Source organism: Eumetopias jubatus, unplaced genomic scaffold (genome assembly GCF_037043125.1).
Source record: "Eumetopias jubatus isolate StellerSeaLion01/CBP00866 unplaced genomic scaffold, mEumJub1_p1.0 scaffold_1, whole genome shotgun sequence".
NCBI lineage: Eukaryota > Metazoa > Chordata > Mammalia > Carnivora > Otariidae > Eumetopias > Eumetopias jubatus.
The window spans coordinates 153,660,368-153,673,933 of NW_028274807.1; positions in this window are offsets into that span (position 1 = coordinate 153,660,368).

A 13,566-nucleotide genomic window follows, 5' to 3' on the forward strand; every position below is an offset into this window, starting at 1 on the left:
AAAAGTAGAGCATGAGCCAGGGGGAGAGGCAGAGGAAGAAGGAGAAGCAGACTTCTCACTGAGCAGGGAGCCTGACATGAGGCTCAATCCAGAAACCCTGTGATCATGACCTGAGCTGAAGGCAGCTGCTTAAGAACTGAGCCACCCAGGTACCCTTAAATAAATCTTTTTTTAAGAAGTGAAAAAAAATAAAATTTCAGGGGCGCCAGGGTGGCTCAGTCATTTAGCATCTGCCTTCCGCTCAGGTCATGATCCCAGGGTCCTGGGATCGAGCCCCACATTGGGCTCCCTGCTCCGTGGGAAGCCTGCTTCTCCCTCCCCCACCCCCCCACTTGTGTTCCCTCTCTCACTGTGTCTCTCTGTCAAATAAATAAAATCTTTTTTTTAAGATTTTTATTTATTTATTGAGAGAGAGAGAATGGTAGAGAGAGAGCATGAGAGGGAGGAAGGTCAGAGGGAGAAGCAGACTCCCTGCTGAGCAGGAAGCCTGATGGGGGACTCGATCCCGGGACTCCAGGATCATGACCTGAGCCGAAGGCAGTCGCTTAACCAACTGAGCCACCCAGGCACCCAAATAAATAAAATCTTTAAAAAAACAAAATAAAATTTCAAACAGTATAGAATTTTAAAGCGAACACCTACATATCCACCACCTAGGTTCTAACATTAACATTTTATTATCACATGTATCTATCTTTATCACACATATAATCATCCCTCTATCTCCCTATCCATTAATCTATCCTACTTTGGGGATATATTTCAGGGTACATTGCAAACATCAGAAAGGAAAAGTAGAATAAGTAATTTGGTGAATAGGTGATGAGAATCAAAAGATGTTTAAATGATATCATCAAATGTCAATTAAAGCTGACAAATAGCAGAAGGAAGTAAGGAAAAGGGAGACCAAATAATTAAGAAAAAGTATTAGTATAAAGGTAAACATTAAAATATATATATAAATTTTCCATAAACACCAAAAGAAAATTAAAAAGAGCAAGTAGGCCATGTGGGGAAAAACAGTAAAAATGATAACAACAAATAAAGCACAGAAAGGTATGACGAAATTGAGATCAAACATAACAATCATATAATAAATGTAACAGTTCAAATCAATCACTGAAGGGAGAAGACTTTTAATTGACTCACAAAGGAAAACCCAAATGTGATAGATTATAAAATTGGCCACAAATTCTTCCCGTCCTTTCATCTCTGACTTTGCAGTGTGACATTACAGATCTTTCCATCAAGGGGTGGAGTCTTTTTCTCCCTCTTAAGTCTGGGTTGTCGATTTGAATTGCTTTGGCCAGTGGGCATTAGCAATTGTGATGCAAGTGAACACTTCACTCATCAGGGCTGGTCCCCTCTTGCTGCAGTTGAAACCCTGTGACCTCTGTGTGTGCAGCCTAGCCTGCTGAATTATGGAAGACACATGGCCCAGTCATTCTCCCAGCCCTAGCCAACAATCTGCTAATCATCAGACATGTGAGTGAGGCTATCTTAGATAATCCAGCCACCAGCCAGACCCCAGCTGATATCATACACATGAGCAAGCCCATCAGAGATTGGCTGAGCCAGCCCAGACAACGTGTGTATGCCAGCCAACAAACAGAATCATGAACTAAATAAATGACTCTTGTTCTAAACCACTAAGTTTTGATATGGTCCATTATGTAAACATTAACTGACACATCGCCATTGTGGTACATACAGGCATTACACCTAAAGTAAGTGGTTCAGAAAGGATAAATAGAAAGGAACAGACAAATACACACCGGACAAATGGAAACAGTAAGAAAGCAAAGGTTGGGGTACCTGGGTGGCTTAGTTGGTTAAGCATCTGCTTCAGCTCAGGTCATGATCCTGAGGTCCTGGGTGGCTCAACTGGTTAAGCATCTGCCTTCAACTTGGGTCATGGTCCCAGGGTCCTGGGATTGAGCCCCAGGTTGGGCTCCCTGCTCAGTGGGGAGTCTACTCCCTCTCCTTCTGCAGCTCCCCCTGCTTGTGCTTATTCTCTCTCTCTGTCAAATAAATAAATAAAATCTTAAAAAAAAAAAAATACAAAGGTTGTTATCTTAACATCAGACAATTCAAGCCAAAAAGACTTAAATATGATTAAGGACACTTCATAATCCTAAAGTATAAAATTTTCCAGAAAAAAAAAATGTAACTAAAGACTACAAGTAAAAGTTTTTAATAACTATCAGACAACCCAAAATCCATGTACCAAATATGTATGTACCGTGTACCAAATACGGCACAACATGTGATGTTGTTGTGATGGCACAACAACTGCCATCACAAAAAAGCTACAAGATTGGCACCTGGGTGGCTCAGTTGGTTGAGCGACTGCCTTCGGCTCAGGTCATGATCCTGGAGTCCCGGGATCGAGTCCCACATCGGGCTTCCTGCTCGGCGGGGAGTCTGCTTCTCCCTCTGACCCTCTTCCCTCTCATGCTCTCTCTCTCTCATTCTCTCTCTCAAATAAATAAATAAAATCTTTAAAAAAAAAAAAGCTACAAGATTAAATTTCCAAGTAATAATTTCAAATCTTTGGGCCAAGTCTATGAGTAACTAAAGGAATTAAAAAAACACTGCTCAGGGATGATCCAAAGAAGATACATGTGGAAGCAAGGTAGGTGAATTAAAAGTAATAATGTATAATACCTCACTATGAGAGATGTGGCCTTGCAAATTATAAGGCAGATGAGAAGGTATATTTTACTTTGTTGTTAGGCTGCACTCTATGAACATTAGTATTTGTCTTTGGGAGTTGATGATTCAACAGTAACCTGCAGCACCTTTAACAGAACAAAGTGACTCATATACCTACTCTTTGTGGCCTGGATAGTCAAAGTTCCCCACCCAAACTTGGACTATGAGGGGACTTTACTGCTCTTACTCACCACACTCTCCCCCAAGGTATTGGTCTAGTGGTTCTCAGTGAGAGGTAATTCTGTCCCCCAAAGGGGGACATTTAGCAATGTCTGGGGACATTTTTTGGTTTTCACAATTTGAGGGGGCAGAGGATGATGGGGGAGGGACGCCCCTGGCATCTAGCGGTTAGAAGCCAGTGACGCTACCTACAATGCACAGTACACTGCCCCACAACAAAAACTCATCCAGCCCAAAATGTCAATAGTACCAAGGGTGAGAGTCACTCTAGAGAAATGTCCTGTTCAGAATGGGCTTCAAATTTTGAGGACTATACTGCTGTGAGTATAGTCCAATCCATTGGAAGGGGTGGGTTGTTCCAAAGAATGAATGAAGACTTATTGAGAGGTGAGGAAGCATTGTTTAAAGAGATTGGTGCTTAAGAACAGGGGAGAAAAAGGGGCATCTGGGTGGCTCAGTCATTAAGTGTCTGCCTTCGGCTCGGGTCATTGTCCCAGGGTCCTGGAATCAAGCCCCACGTCGGGTTCCCTGATCGGTGAGAAGCCTGCTGCTCCCTCTCCCACTCCCCCTTCTTGTGTTCCCTCTCTCGCTGTGTCTCTCTGTCAAATAAAGGAATAAAATCTTTAAAAAAGAAAAGAATAGGGGAGAAAAATTAGGAAGTGGAGTATAACAGTGAGGACTGAATTTCATAAGGACTTTTCCATTAAACTAAGGAAAAAAGCATAGTCACTTGTATTGTTGTTGCCCCAATTCTTACTAAATGGAGAATGAAGGAACCCTCTACTGACCCAGGAAGAAGAAGCTACCTCCTGTCGTGGTGACTATGTCCAGAAGTTCTAGGTGGTGACCAGCAGCAACACGAAGTGTTCACACAGAAATGAGAGCACCAAAGAGGAATACACATGTGAGAGCAGGGTACAGAGTACAACTATGGGGTTTAAGACCAGTTGCTCTGTCTGGTAAATGTCAAGGTCCTCCTACTCCCGAATACCTTCAGTTATAAGGATAATAACCTTATTCCCCAATTTGTTTTTTGCTTTTAAATGTGATTTGTGGAGTTAAAAAGCACCAGGTTGGAGGTGCCTGGATGGCTCAGTAGGTTAAGCCTCTGCCTTCGGCTCAGGTCATGATCTCAGGGTCCTGGGATCGAGCCCCGCGTCAGTCTCCCTGCTCAGCAGGGAATCTGCTTCTTCCTCTCCCTCTGCTTCTCCCCCCTGCTTGTGCGCTCTCTCTCTCTCTTCTCTCTGTCAAATAAATAAATAAAATCTTTTTAAAAAATAAATAAGGGCGCCTGGGTGGCTCAGTTGGTTAAGCGACTGCCTTCGGCTCAGGTCATAATCCTGGAGTCCCGGGATCGAGTCCCACATTGGGCTCCCTGCTCAGCAGGGAGTCTGCTTCTCCCTCTGACCCTCTTCCCTCTCGTGCTCTCTATCTCTCATTCTCTCTCTCTCAAATAAATAAATAAAATCTTTAAAAAAAAATAAAAAATAAATAAAATACTTAGGAATAAATTTTTTTTTTAAGATTTTATTTATTTGAGAGAGAGAGAGAGCACATGAGTGGGGGGGAGGGTCAGAGGGAGAAGCTGACTCCCCGCTGAGCAGGGAGCCTGATGCGGGATTCGATCCAGTGACTCCAGGATCATGACCCAAGCCGAAGGCAGTTGCTTAACCAACTGAGCCCCCCGGGTGCCCCTTAGGAATAAATTTAACCAAAGAGATGAAAGATCTATACACTCAAAACTAGAAACTCCGATGAAAGAAACCGAAAAAGATACACAAGAATGCAAAGCTAGCCTGTGTTCTTGGATTGGAAGAGTTGTACTGTTAAAATGTCCATACTATGCAGAGCCATCTATAGATTGAATGCAATCCCTATCAAAATTCCAAGGCCTTTTTTTATGGAAATAGAAAAACAATCCTAAAATTCATATGAAATTACAAAAGACCCCAAATAGCAAAAAAAAAAAAAAATCTGGAGAAAGAACAAAACTGGAGGCATCACTCTTTCTGTTTTCAAGCTATATTACAAAGCTATAATAATCAAACCAGTGTAGTATTGGCATAAAAATATACGAAGATCAATGGAATAGAATAGAGAGCTCAGAAATAAATCCATGCATATTTGGTCAATTAATTTTTGATAAAGGAGCCAAGAATATACAATGGGGAAAGGATAGTCCCTTCAGTAAATGGTGTTGGAACAATTGTATATCTATCCATCTGCAAAAGAATAAAACTGGACCCCTACCCAAACATCAACTCAAAATGGATTAAAGACTTGAATTTAAGAAGAACTCTTAGAAGAAAACATAGGAGATAAGCTCCTTGAAATTAGTCTTGGCAATGGTTTTTTGGACTTGACACCATGAGCAAAAGCAACAAAAGTAAAAAGATAGAAGTGGGACTACATCAAACTAAAAAGCACAGCAAAAAAACAAAAAAACAAAAAAAAACCCATCAACACAGCAAAAAGACAATCTATGGAATGAGAGAAAATATAAACCATATGTCCAATAAGGGGTTAATATCCAAAATATATAAGGAATTCATCAACTCAAAGCAAAAACAAACAAACAAAACAAATAACCCAATTAAAAAAATAACAGGCAAAGGACCTGAACAGACATTTTTTTTTAAAGATTTTATTTATTTATTTGACAGAGAGAGAGACAGCGAGAGAGGGAACACAAGCAGGGGGAGTGGGAGAGGGAGAAGCAGGCTTCCCGCGGAGCAGGGAGCCCAATGTGGGGCTCGATCCCAGGACCCTGGGATCGCGACCTGAGCCGAAGGCAGACGCTTAACAACTGAGCCACCCAGGCGCCCTTGAACAGACATTTTTCCAAAGAAGACATACAAATGGCCAACGGGTACGTGAAAAGATGTTCACTAGGTGGTGCTCAGTTGGTTAAGCGACTGCCTTCTGCTCAGGTCATGATCCCAGGGTCCTGGGATGGAGTCCCGCATCCGGCTCCCCCTGCTCTTCAGGGAGCCTGCTTCTCCCTCTCCCTCTGCCTGCCACTCCCCCTGCTTTTGCGAGCGAGCTCTCTCTGTAAAAGAAATAAAATCTTTATAAAGAAAAGATGCTCACTAATCATCAGGGAAATGCAAATCAAAACTACAATGAGCTATCACCTCACACCTGTTAGAACAGCTATTATCAAAAGACAAATATTAAATGCTAGCAAGGAAGTGGAGAAAAGGGAACCCTTGTACATTTGGTGGGAACGTAAACTGGTACAGCCACTCTGGAAAACAGAATGAAGTTTTGTCAAGAAATTAAACATAGAACTACCATATGATCCAGCAATCCTATTTTGGGTATATATCCAAAGTAACAAAATAATTATCTCAAAAAAATTATCTGTACCCCACTATTCATTGTAGCACTATTCACAATAGCCATGGTATGGAAACAACCTAAGTATCTGCTGTCAGAAAATATGATTTTATGTATATATAAGTTCAGCCATAAAAAGAAGGTAACCCTGTCATTTGCAAAAACATGAATGAACAATGAACATTTTGCTAAGTGAAATAAGCCAGACAGAGGAGGACAAATACTGCATTGTATCATTTATATGTAGATTCAGAGGGGGAAAAAAACAAAAAAAACAACAACAAAAAAGTCAAACTCATTAGAAACATAGTAGGATAGTGGTTGCCAGAGGCTGGGGAGGAGGGATAAGGGCAGATTGGTTAAAGGGTACGAACTTTCAGTTATAAGATGAAAAACATATGAGGATCTAAATGATAGCATGGTGACTATAGTCATTGAAATTGGCTAAGAGAGAACTTAAGTGTTCTCACACACACAAAAGTGATGGGAGGTGGGAATTCTTTCACAATGTATATCAAAATATCACATTGCACAATTTAAATATTTTGCAAATTTATTTGTATATTTATTTGTACAAAATAATGAAAGAAAACTGCTCTAGTTCTTACAGACTCCAGTGTCTTCTACCTCTGTCCCACAAGGTGTCACTGTTGAAACACGGAAGATCGGCTATGTCACCAACACTCACAAGATGGAGCTATTATTAAAACAAATACTCTTTTTTTTAAGATTGATTGATTGATTGATTCATTCATTCATTCATTCATTTATTTGAGAGAGAGAGAGAGAGAGAGAGAGAGCACATGAGAGGGGAGAGGGTCAGAGGGAGAAACAGGCTCCTCACTGAGCAGGGAGCCCGATGCGGGACTCGATCCGGGGAATCCAGGATCATGACCTGTGCTGAAGGCAGTCGCTTAACCAACTGAGGCACCCAGGCGCCCCAGCTGTCAGTTTTAAATGGTAGTCTGGGACGCCTAGGTGGCTCAGTTGGCTGAGCGTCTGCCGTCGGCTTGGGTCACGATCCCAGAACTCTGGGATCGAGTTTCGCATTGGGCTCCTTGCTCAGCCGGGAGCCTGCTTCTCCCTCTGCCTGTCGCTCCCCCTGCTTGTACGCTCTCTCTCTCTTTCTCTCTCTCTGACATATAAATAAATAAAATCTTTTTAAAAAAAAAATTTAATGGTAGTATCTGCACTAATAAAAATGCAAACTTCTACCTTGCTGAAACGGGATTTTGGTGGCGGTGGGAGGGCTGCCGCACAGCTAGCAGAGCCGGTCCGGAGGTCTACCCGGCCCGGAGCTCTCCGCCTCTTTTCGCCGCCTGCCGGCCGGAGGCCCACAACCTAGCCCGGCGCCAACCCCGGGGGAAACGCCCTCATCCACCACCTCCTGGCGGGCGGGACCTGTCAGGACGTGGCCATCGTGCGCTCTAAGGACTCGCCCCCAGTCTGGACCGCCTTCCCGGGAAAACCTTCGTCAACATCACGCCAGCTGAGATTGGTGTCCAGGCTGGCAAAGACCCGTCAAGTTTTTCGTGAATGGGCTGACACTTGGGAGCCGAAAATGTTCTGTTAAGTGGGACTCGCTGCTGCAGGACTGGGCATTTACCCTGGATCTTCGTACCAAGAGCACCGGCAGAGCCCCCACTTTCGACATCACTGTCACCATGACTGCCAAGACGCTAGTACTGTTGATGGGCAAAGAAGGTGTCCACGGTGGGGAGATCAATAAGAAATGTTATGAAATGGCCTCCCACCTGCAGCGTTCCCAGTTACTGACCTGGGCTGCCCCTTTCCCCCACCACATCCCACTGCTTTTGCACCCTTCCCACACACACACCATTTTTATTTTGGGAGCTATTACCCCACACGCGTTGTTGCTGCCAAAACCATATGGACTGGGGGCTGGCGCTGGATGGACAGACACCTCCCCCTACCCATACCCCTCCCGTGTGTGGTTGCAAAAGATTTTATTTTGGGTTTTTTTTTTTTTTAAGATTTATTTATTCGAGAGAGAGAGAGAGAGCAAGCGAGCATGAGTGGTGGGCAGAGGGAGAGGGAGAGGCAGACTCCCCACTGATGTGGGGCTTGATCCCAGAACCCTGAAATCATGACCTGAGCTGAAGGCAGATGCTTACCTGACTGAGCCACCCAGGCGCTCCTGTTTTGTTTTAAAAAGATTCTGCCAACAACAACAACAACAAAAAATTAGATTACTGGCACCAAAGGAGGAAATATGACATTGGGTTTCCATACTTTTGTGGTTCCCCAATGTCAAAAAAGAGAGTGGAGCCTACAGGCCTCTTATGACAGAAGGAAATCATGTTCCTACAGATATGTTGGCAGAAGGGAACCAAAATACCTTTATTACTGCTACCCCATGGCTACACCTCTTGTATAACTACCTCTGACCAACTACCTCTGACCATAACTTGATGTTTCCTCAACCAGTTATACATAATATGGGAAACTGGTCCAGAAGAGTACACCATCCACCAACCTCACGCTAAGCTATTGTAGTCAAGCAAAAACCAAGGAACCCAACATGATAGAACATATAAAACTAAAACAAGGGGCACCTGGGTGGCTCAGTCGTTAGGCGTCTGCCTTCAGCTCAGGTCATGATCCCAGGGTCCTGGGATTGAGCCCCGCATCAGGCTCCCTGCTCGACGGGAAGCCTGCTTCTCCCTCTCCCACTCCCCCTGCTTGTGTTCCTGCTTTCACTGTCTCTCTCTCTCTGTCAAATAAATAAATAAAATCTTTTTAAAAAAATAAATAAATAAATAAAACTAAAACAGGCAATGAGTGTGACATTAGGAGGAAAAAGTGCCGCTCAGGGTTAAAGAAGCTAAAGGAACTATGCAAATAACGAAAGAAATATTTCACACTGGACTTTTGAAAGTTAATCTAATAAATGTAAATTATACATTAGAAAACTGAAAACAAGTAAAAGAACTTTCAAAGATGAGACTGATAAAGTCAAAATAACTTTGCAGGAATTGAAAAGAGAAAAAAACACATGCATTCCCTAAGATAATGATAACCTTTGATTCTGATGTTTTGGCAAAGGAACGCATGCTTGATAGTGCTGTGTAAGCTTGTATCCTGGGAGCTCTACTTGGAAATGTAATTGTCAAGGAAGTGGCACAGAGTGGTTTAAGGCACTTAACTTTTGGTCAGTTGGTAATTGGATATGGTCCCATGTTGAAGAGTCCTTTTTCATGCTTACATTGATAATATTAGGAATACGGTTGCTTATACTGGCGATTAATGTAAAAGAATTAGTGTGAAAGAATGTGCGTCAAAGGAGAAGTATGAACAAGATATAATTGTGTATCATTAAGATTGCAAGTGATGTAGAGTCAGAGAGTGGACCGATATTTTTGTGAACTTGGATTTGTTAGGGCATTAGGCCCTAGCATTCATTAGTGTGTGAGTGACTTGAAACCACGGGATGGATTGTTGTGGTCTGATATGGTTTTAAATCCACTCGCTTACGGCAAAGACAAAAAAGTTGGGTGGTTTTTTTTAAGATTTCATTTATTTATTTGAGAGAGAGTGGGAGAGTGTGAGAGAGAGAGAGAGAGAGAGAGCACAAGCAGGGGGAGCTGCGGAGGGAGAGGGAGAAGCAGGCTCCCCGCTGAGCTGGGAGCCCAATGCAGGGCTCGATTCCAGGGCATTGGGATCATGACCCGAGTTGAAGGCAGACACTCAACCAACTGAGCCACCCAAGTGCCCCCAAAAAGTTGTTTTTAATAGTAAAGTTTTGGTGTAAGAAAGAAGTGAGTCACATCAGGATGTCGTCTCTCACCCATAAGTACTCAGTAGGAGCTCTGTGGCAGAGGGACCCCATGGGGGTTCATCAGTGGAAACATAGGAAGACACCACTAGACAGACAAGGGGACATTTAGAACATGAATCCTAGAAGCTGTAAGGACTATCTGAGAGTGTTCTGACTGGCAAGGCTCCACTTGGCTTATCTTAAAGTATCTTTCCAAAGACCTTGGATCAATTAGCTCCTGCCCCAGCAAAGGAGACACTTTTCCAGGCAGTGGTAAAAACCATGCAAAGGCCCTTCAGCGAAGTACATCTCGCCAATCAACACCAGCATCCTCCTTCCCTGGAAATGTGCTCTAACATTCCTGAACTTTTACTCCTGCTCTGGCAGCTGGAGGTGATATCTCGGTTGGTTCAGGTGTCTCTCCAATTACCAACTCTTATAAAAATACACTTCAAATTAATTTGAACTTTATTCCTTCTCTGTCCTTTTGCCTGGACAATAGTGTGATTAATGGGATTGATTTAATATGGAACAGTGTTATTTCTGTAATGGTCAATTTAAAAACCTGATCCTGTATGCTGTTGGCTGGAGAAATCTGCACAGGGAACCAGCATTAAAGACAATGTTGGCAAAGACATAATCAGTCTGAGCATTATTTGCCCCCCAAAACCAAGCAGATGTCAGGGGGAACATGTGCATTTGTACACTCTAGGGCTGGGTTTGGGCAGATGCCAGGTACCCCCAAGACTCTGTTACTGTGACCCAACTTTGCCCAACATGGCCCCCTGTCCCAGGCTACCCTGACCTGTGAGGCTCACACATGAGCAGGACACAGCCTGTCAACTGCCCATGGAGCTGGGGCCCATCCCTAATCACCTGCATTGCCTCAAGCATGGAAGGGGCCCACCCCTGAAATTCCTTTTGAGGCAGCCACTGAAATGGGTGGTGGCCAGTCCTCATGTGTACTTACTGTGTGCTTCTGCGGCAATCAAAGCTCCCAGGTGTCTCTTATAGAGGATACCAGTCAGCAAGCACAAATCAGCCCTTGCAAGCTTCCAGATTCCTCCATCTCTGCCTTCAGGGAGAATATGCACATTCGTGTAGACAAGTGCTTAGAAATAGGCAGATGCCATGCACCCCACCTACCCAATCCTGTGAACCAGACTCTCAGACTTGGCCTTGTATCAGGTCCCTGGACACTCCCTGCGCAGCTGACGTATGTGCAATATGCACCCCGTCAGCCCACCAGGGCACCTTAATGGCCACAAGGGTGGAGGGAGCCCCCACCAGGAAACCCTTTCTGAGCCATACTGAAAATGGAAACCAATAGGATGGACTGCCTGATGGGGTCCCAGGCTTCTCCAGCCATCAAGCCTCCCAGGTTTCTCTTTTTGGAGTGGACCCCAACCATCCCAAAGGGCACCCGCCCAGCTGGACAGTCCAAATTCCTACACCTCTGCCTTCAGGGAGAATATGCTCCTTAGTGTGGGTTGTGGCTTGGAATTATGAGGATGCCACATACTCACAGTAATCACCATTCAGGCACAGCCTCTCCTACAGCTGTCCTGCTTCAGATCCATGGACCCACTAACGTGTGCAGCTCATCCGTGGACAGTGCGCACATTGCCTAGCCAGCAGGGTGCAGCCGGGCAGGAGAGCCCTCCAGGCCAGTGGAGTATCAGCGCAACCCCAAACCACCCAAATAACCTTCAAGAAGGTAGGAGACCTCCCACAAAAATAAACACCTTTCTGAGGATGACATTTTAAACAGCGACTGCCAGTCCTCATACCAAGTGGACAAGCTGCCTGGGAGAATCTCCAGCTTCTCCAGCCATCAAGGCAAACAGGTGTCTTCTTACTGGAGGACATCCCAGCCATGGGCCAGTCTCCCAACTCCCAACCTGGCAAAAATGTCCATTTGCCTCAAGCCCTGCCTTCTTGGGGAAATGTGTGCGCTTGTTTAAGCTAGGCATGGGAGCAGGCAGGGGCAGGGACCCCCACAAGCCTCACCGATGGCCTCCCTACGGCTTGCACATAGCCACTGCCGCGGGGGCCGTCCAGGCATGAGGGACAGGAGCCTTCCAACACACCCTGCCTATGCTGCAGGGCATACAAAGCAACAAGTAAAGCTCTTTGCAAGGTGACACCATTAAACTGAAGCCACTCAGCCCCTATTTAGACCAACTGCCTGATGGGGTCCTGCACTTACCACCATTCAAGGCGGTGCCCATGCAGCCCAACAGGCCCCTCTGGGGAATACAGTCCATAGTCCACCAGCTTCACCTCCTAGAAGAAACGTGGATGCGTGTTTCTGTAGGTTAAGGCTTTGAAGTAGGCAGACACCCGGTAGCCCCAACAGTTGTCCAGGGGATCCATGCTCTCCAGACACTGTGGCGAGGGCCCCAAGAATTCTGAACTGCACAGCTCGGCAGTCACACTATGCAGGGCGCATGCCTTCCTCCCGACAGCTGGAGGCTATTTCTGAGGCACAGGCTAAAGTGGCAAAAATCAGTGTCCATCTGGGCTAGCTGCCTGATAAGACCCCAGACCCCTCCAGCCATAATAGCTCCCAGATATCTCCCACTGGAGGATACCCCAGCCAGTGGCCTCAGCCCCTGGCAAAGCGCTTCATTGCTGAGAGCTCTCCATTTAGGGGCCTCTTCAGTTGCCTGTCTCCTCTGAGCTGCGCAGCTCCCCACATGGGCAGTAGGCACCCCTTCCTCCCTCGCAGGGCCCACCTCCGGGCTGGAGGGAGCTCAGCCCTTCTTGCTGAAGGGGCGGTTTTCAAGGGGTCGTAGTCAGTCCCTAGCCCATTTGGACTAGCTGCCTGATGAGCTCGCAGACGCAGCCTTCCAGGCTCCCAGGTGTCTCCAGTTGGAGGATGCCCAGCAGCCTGCCAAGCACCTGGTAAGGCAGTCCAGCTAGAACAAATCCACGCATTTGTGCAGGTCAGGACTTGGAATTAGACAGCTGTCAGAAAACATTCCCCTTCCCCACTGGCCGCCCAAAACCGCCTGTCCCGCACCATGTGGGCCTCTTCCGGGACTCGCACTTACCGGCCCTGCGAGACTGGCACATGCGCAGTATGCACCACATCAGCCTTTCCTTGAAGCCAGGCCGGGGGAGCCTGAGCAGCCCACTGGTTCTCGAAACACGTGCTTGGGCTGAGCCCACACCCAAACATCTTTCTGTGGTGGCAGCTTGAAAATGCTCCCACTCAGGACCCATTTCCACTGACCAGGCAGGTCCCGGGGTCCCGGGCTTCCCAGCGTGTCCCTTGGTGGAGGAGCCCCGGCAGCCCGACAGGCCCCAGCTGCGCGAGGCCGTCCAGACTCCTACAGCTTCCCCTTCAGAAGGACTCTGCATACGAGTTTGTGTAGATTAGAGCTTGGAAGGAGGCAGATGCGTGTACCCCCCAAAAGCCTGCTGCTGGGAACGTCCTCTCCAGGCCCTGGTTGCATTCCAGTGCCACCCCAACCCTGACCTGGTTGCCCGCGCTTGGGTAATACACCCTGCCTCCGCCTCCTAGCTCTGACGGGGCCGTTTAGGCCTGA